Source organism: Lithobates pipiens, unplaced genomic scaffold (genome assembly GCF_037356315.1).
Source record: "Lithobates pipiens isolate NorthernLeopardFrog02 unplaced genomic scaffold, aLitPip1_a1.2 Scaffold_18, whole genome shotgun sequence".
Classification (NCBI taxonomy): Eukaryota; Metazoa; Chordata; class Amphibia; order Anura; family Ranidae; genus Lithobates; species Lithobates pipiens.
In genome coordinates this window covers 592217779-592224641 of record NW_027507758.1, presented here as the reverse complement: position 1 = coordinate 592224641, position 6863 = coordinate 592217779, and the positions used below count along the sequence as shown (strand labels likewise).

At 41.2% G+C, this 6863-nt stretch overlaps 1 pseudogene; it reads right to left on the bottom strand.

Moving 5' to 3' along the window:
• Positions 1-640: 640 nt before the first annotated feature.
• LOC143989153 (olfactory receptor 2D3-like) lies at positions 641-1545 on the bottom strand (annotated as a pseudogene).
• Positions 1546-6863: the final 5318 nt, after the last annotated feature.

Sequence of the window (6863 nt, the reverse complement as noted above, 5' to 3'; positions counted from 1 at the left end):
TGGTCTGGGACTGAGGGGGGTTTAAGTGCCCAGTAAGCAAGTGGTTAAACTCACTGCCCCCACTGACAGGCCTTCAAATTCCCCACAACCATGGAACTTGCAGCAAAAAAAACTCAATCTGGTGAACACTGAAAGAAGCACCAGGAACTAAGCGACACCAAGTGCCAATAACCCCTTTCCCTGATAATCCACAAGAAATGGTGAGAGGACAAGGAATCAAGACTCATTAACCCCACTACTCGATGCCCCTCCCAAATCTTGGAATACTAAAGAGAACATTGTACTGTGCCACATATTCAGCCTCATGGGTAAATTACTCTCCCTCCCACCACCTTCCCTTGCTCCACTTACTCTCCTCACCTCCCTCCGCCATGCCCCTACTCTTACCCTTATCCGTGCTATCTTCCACTAGAGTGGGACAGTACCACCTGCGATAGTAAGTGTACCTAATACATGATTGTAAATATTTGTTTTTGATCAAACCAAATGCCTTGATCCACAGCTTTAACTGTAGTGTTACGTTTACATTTATTTCATTGTATGTCTGAATCTATGTTCATTCTATTCATATTTATTGTTCTCACCAGAGTTAGTGCTCAAACAGGAAGGTCTTAAGGGAGGCTGCTGTATATGTTAGGCTTTATCTTACCAGCCTCCTCATGGCTCTCTTAACGTCTTTATTCCTCAGACTATATATCAAGGGGTTAAGCATTGGGGTGATCACCGTGTAAAATACTGCCACCCCATTTGTCTGTGTCCTCTGCTCTTCTCTAACGTACATAAACATGGCTGACCCATAGAAAATGACCACCACTATCAGGTGTGAAACACAGGTGGAAAAGGTTTTGTACTTGCCAGAGTGAGTTCTAATATTAGTGGCAATGATTTGAAAATAGAAAAAAGGATTAGTGAAAGTGGGATGAAGGCCAAGATGACCGTGCCCACCAGTTTTACAATATTGTTTGATGAGACGTCACTGCAAGAGAGCTGTAAAAGCAGTGGTGTCTCACAGAAAAAATGGTTGATGGTGTTAGGACCACAGAATGTTAAGCGGAATACAAAATACAAATCAATGGATGATAGGATGCAACCAGTCAGCCATGCCATGCTGATCATCCACAAACAGACCGTTGTGTTCATGATCATATTGTAACGTAGAGGGTTGCAGATTGCAACATAGCGGTCATAGGCCATCAAAGCCAGAAGCAGACACTCAGTTTCCCCCATGAGCAGGTAAAAAAAGTCCTGGGTGGTACAGCCAATACATGAAATCCTCTTCTTCGGTGCAAAAAAGTTAACCAACATTTTTGGTAGAATGACTGAGGTATAGCAAATGTCCAAAAATGACAAATTAGCCAAGAAAAAATACATAGAGATGTGCAAGCGCTTGTCAGTCTTCACAGCCACTATGAGAAGAAGATTCCCAATCAGTGTGGACATATAGATTGCCAGGAAAATGGGGAACAACAAAACTTGTACTAGTGGGTCGGTCGAGAGCCCCAGAAGAATGAATTCGGTGACAGCACTTTGGTTCCCAACATGCATTCTAACTAATCCAAAATTGTGATTGAGGAATATTTTTGTTTTATACAAAAAATAAAAAATTAAATTAGATATATGATGGAAAGACTGTGATAATTCACATATAATATACAGTATTATAGAATATTGTCAGATTGTAAACCTTTTATTGGTTCAGTGCATAGATACAGTGCCTACCGAAAGTATTCGGCCCCCTTGAACTTTTCAACCTTTTGCATTTTAGGCTTCAAACATAAAGATATAAAATTTAAATTTTTTGTGAAGAATCACCAACAAGTGGGACACAATTGTGAAGTGGAACGAAATCTATTGGATATTTTAAACTTTTTTAGCAAATAAAAAACTGAAAAGTGGTGCGTGCAAAATTATTCGGCCCCTTTACTTTCATTGCAGCAAACTCACTCCAGAAGTTCAGCGGGGATCTTTGAATGATCCAATGTTGTCCTAAATGACTGATGGTTATAAATAGAATCCACCTGTGTGTAATCAAGTCTCTAAATGCACCTGCTCTGTGATAGTCTCAGGGTTCTGTTGAAAGCGCAGAGAGCATCATGAAGACCAAGGAACACACCAGGCAGGTCCGTAATACTGTTGTGGAGAAGTTTAAAGCTGGATTTGGATACAAAAAGATTTCCCAAGCTTTAAACATCCCAAGGAGCACTGTGCAAGCGATCTATTTGAAATGGAAGGAGTATCAGACCACTGCAAATCTACCAAGACCTGGCCGTCCCTCTAAACTTTCAGCTCAGACAAGGAGAAGACTGATCAGAGATGCAGCCAAGAGGCCCATGATCACTCTGGATGAACTGCAGAGAACTACAGCTGAGGTGGGAGAGTCTGTCCATAGGACAACAATCAGTCGTACACTGCACAAATCTGGCCTTTATGGAAGAGTGGCAAGAAGAAAGCCATTTCTCAAAGATATCCATAAAAAGTCTCGTCTAAAGTTTGCCACAAGCCACCTGGGAGACACACCAAACGTGGAAGAAGGTGCTCTGGTCAGATGAAACCAAAATCAAACTTTTTGCCCACAATGCAAAACTATATGTTTGGCGTAAAAGCAACACAGCTCATCACCCGAAACACACCACCCCCACTGTCAAACATGGTGGTGGCAGCATCATGGTTTGGGCCTGCTTTTCTTCATCAGGGACAGGGAAGATGGTTAAAATTGAGGGGAAGATGGATGCAGCCAAATACAGGACCATTCTGGATGAAAACCTGTTGGAGTCTGCAAAAGACCTGAAACTGGGACGGAGATTTATCTTCCAACAAGACAATGATCCCAAACATACAGCAAAATCTACAAAGGAATGGTTCACAAATAAACGTATCCAGGTGTTAGAATGGTCAAGTCAAAGTCCAGACCTGAATCCAATCGAGAATCTGTGGAAAGAACTGAAAACTGCTGTTCACAAACGCTCTCCATCCAACCTCACTGAGCTCGAGCTGTTTTGCAAGGAAGAATGGGCAAGAATTTCAGTCTCTCGATGTGCAAAACTGATAGAGACATACCCCAAGCAACTTGCAGCTGTAATCGCAGCAAAAGGTGGCTCTACAAAGTATTAACGCAAGGGGGCCGCATAATTTTGCACGCCCCACTTTTCATTTTTTTATTAGTTAAAAAAGTTTCAAAAATCCAATAGATTTCGTTCCACTTCACAATTGTGTCCCACTTGTTGGTGATTCTTCACAAAAATAAAAATGTTATATCTTTATGTTTGAAGCCTGAAATGTGGCAAAAGGTTGAAAAGTTCAAGGGGGCCGAATACTTTCGCAAGGCACTGTAAATTCACTTTTGGATCCTATTGCTTAGAGGAAATTTTAATATAAGTGACATTTTTACATAATTAACCACTTCAGCCCCGGACCAATTGTCAGCTTAAGGACCAGAGGTCTTTTTACAATTTCGCACTGCGTTGCTTTAACTGGTAATTGTGCGGTCATGCAATGTTGTACCCAAACAAAATTTGCGTCCTTTTTTTCTCACACATAGAGCTTTCTTTTAATAGTATTTGATTGCCTCTGTGATTTTTATTTTTTGCAATATAAACAGAAAAAGACCGAAAATTTTGAAATAAAAAGATATTTTCTACTTTTTGTTATAAGAAAAATCAAATAAACTCTATTTTAGTCATACATTTAGGCCAAAATGTATTCAGCCATATGTCTTTAGTAAAAAAAAATGTCAATAAGCATATATTTATTGGTTTGCACAAAAGGTATAGTGTTTACAAACTAGGGTACATTTTCTGGAATTTACACACTCATTTCTTGAGGTGCTAAAATGGCAGGGCAGTACAAACCCCCCCAAATGACCCCATTTTGGAAAGTAGACACCCCAAGGAAATTGCTGAGAGGCATGTTGAGCCCATTGAATATTTTTTCTTGTCCCAAGTGATTGAATATTGACAAAAAAAATGATATATTGCTCACACATGCCATGGTTATATGTGGAATTGCACCCCAAAATACATTTCGCTGCTTCTCCTGAGTATGGGGATACCACATGTGTGGGATTTTTTTGGAGCCTAGCCGCGTACGGGGCCCCCGAAAACCAATCACTGCCTTCAGGATTTCTAAGGGTGCAAATTTTTGATTTCACTCCTCACTACCTATTACAGTTTTAAAGGCGATAAAATGCCAAGATAGCACAACCCCCCCCCCCCAATGACCCCATTTTGGAAAGTAGACACCCCAAGCTATTTGCTGAGAGTCGTAGTGAGTATTTTATAGCTCTTATTTTTTGAAAATGAAGAAAGAAAAGAAAAAAAAAACATTTTTTTTTGTCTTTTTTCAAATTTCAAAACTTTGTGACAAAAAGCGAGATCTGCAAAATACTTATCATACCTCTCAGCAAATAGCTTGGAGTGTCTACTTTCCAAAATGGGGTCATTTGGTGGGCTTGTGCCATCTAGGCATTCCACGGCCCCAAAACTGATTAGCAGTGAGGAGTGAAATGAAAAATGTACACCCTGAGGGCTCTTTCACACGACCAATCCGTTCAGGTCTGCCTGTCAGTTTTTTAGGCGGACCTGAACGGATGCTCCATAGACCTCTATGGAGCATTAGATGTCAGTGGTGACATGTCCGCTGACATCTGACCCGCTCTGATCCAAAAAAGTGTGACCGAGGAAAAACCTACTTTTCCATCCCTCTGCGGATTGGATCGGGTGACGACGGACTCTGCGGTCCGTCATCGTCCAGTCTCCCATAGGGGAGAGCGGCGCTCTGACAGGTCCGTCCCTGCACAGTGTGCAGAGACGGACCTGTCATCTTCCTGCTCAGCGAGGATCGCTCCGCTGGGCAGAGCAGATGTCCACGGGGCGGATCATCACGGATCTGTTACGTGTGAAAGAGCCCTTAGAAAGCCTGAAGGTGGTGCTTGGTTTTTGGGGACGCGGCTAGGCTCCCAAAAAGTCTCACACATGTGGTATCCCCATACTCAGGAGAAGCAACAGAATGTATTTCGGGTAATTCCACATATGCCCATGGCATGTTTGAGCAATATATCATTTAGTGACAACTTTGTGCAAAAAAAAAATTGGCTTTTTCCCGCAACTTGTGTCAAAATATAAAATAAACCATGGACTCGACATGCCTCTCAGCAAATAGCCTGGGGTGTCTACTTTCCAAAATTGGATCATTTGGGGGGTTTTAACTGTCCTGGCATTTTATGCACACCATTTAGAAGCTTATGTCACACATCACCCACTGTTCTAACTACTTGAAGACAAAGCCCTTTCTGACACTTTTTGTTTATAACATTACGTTGAACCCCCAAACATTATATATTTTTTAAAAGCAAAGGCCCCAAAGATTAAAATGGCAGGTGTTGCATTTTTTTTCCACACAGTATTTGTGTAGCGATTTTTCAAATGCATTTTTGGGGAAAAAATACTCTTTTTTAAATTGTAATTCACTAAAACACACTATTGTGCCTAAATTTTTGATGAAATAAAAAAGGCGATCTTAGGCCGAGTACATGGATACCAAAACGACATGCTTTCAAATTGCACACAAACGTGCAGTGGCGACAAACTACATACATTTTTAAAAGCCTTTACAGGTTACCACATTATATTTACAGAGGAGGTCTACTTACTGCCCTCGATCTGACCTTTTCCTGGTGATACCTCACATGCATGGTGCAATTGCTGTTTACATATGATGCCAGACCGACGATTGCGTTCGCCTTTGCTCAAGAGCAGGGGTGCTTTTTACTTTATTTATTTTGCTTTTTATTTTATTTTTAAACTCTTCTTCCCATTTTTTATTTATCATTTTTATTGTCATCTCAGGGACTGTAAATATCCCCTATGATATCATGAGGTAGTGACAGGTACTCTTTTTTTTTTTTAAATTGGAGTCTATTAGACCCTAGATCTTTCCTCTGCCCTCAAAACATTTGACCACACCAATTTCAGTGTGATAAAATGCTTTACCAATTTCACAATGGCGCTGTTTATATCCGGGGGGGGATCATTCCCTCCCACTGCTTGTAAAAGCAATTTAGACGCTAAATAGCCACTAGGATTGCTTTTACATGAAAGCCGACCGCTGGTTGAAAATAATGATACCAAGGGGTTACCTAAACCCACAGGCATCATTCTGGTATAACCATTCAAAGTCCAGCAACATTCCAGTACGTTGCTGGTCCTTGTTGGACATATATTGTAATCTTTTTTTTCATGCAGCCTGTTTGCTGAACGAAAAAAAGAGACTGATCAGTGGGTATGCCCACCATTAGTATACCTCCCTTCATCCACCCACTTCTAATGATGGGCATACATACACCATTTATATATGCTGAAGCATGGGGACATCCTTCCGAAAAAGTTATGCTGCGTACACACGGTCGGACTTTTCCACAGGCAAGCCTTCGTCTGAATTTCTTCGTATGTACACGGCATTAGGAGCAAAATCGCTCCTCCACCCCTGCTGCTCCCATGCTTCGGCATATATGCTTTTTTTTTAACTGTTGAGGTGAAATAACCTCCTACAGCGTTGGAGTCACGTTTTTATGTATCATGGGAGCAAACGCTGTTGCTGTCAAGATAAATAAATCCGTGCTGCAACTGAATGGCGTACCTGATAAGCAAATGATGGTTAACATTAAAACAAAGTAACATTACAGTATAACAGTAAGCCCCCATACACACGGTCGGATATTCCGATGGACAATGTCCGATAGGACTGTGTTGTTGGATAATCCGACCGTGTGTGGGCTTCATCGGACTGTTTCCGTCAGAGTTTCCAACGGACCAATTTTCCAGCTGGCCTATAAAATTTTCCGATAACATGATCCGATCGGACTTTGT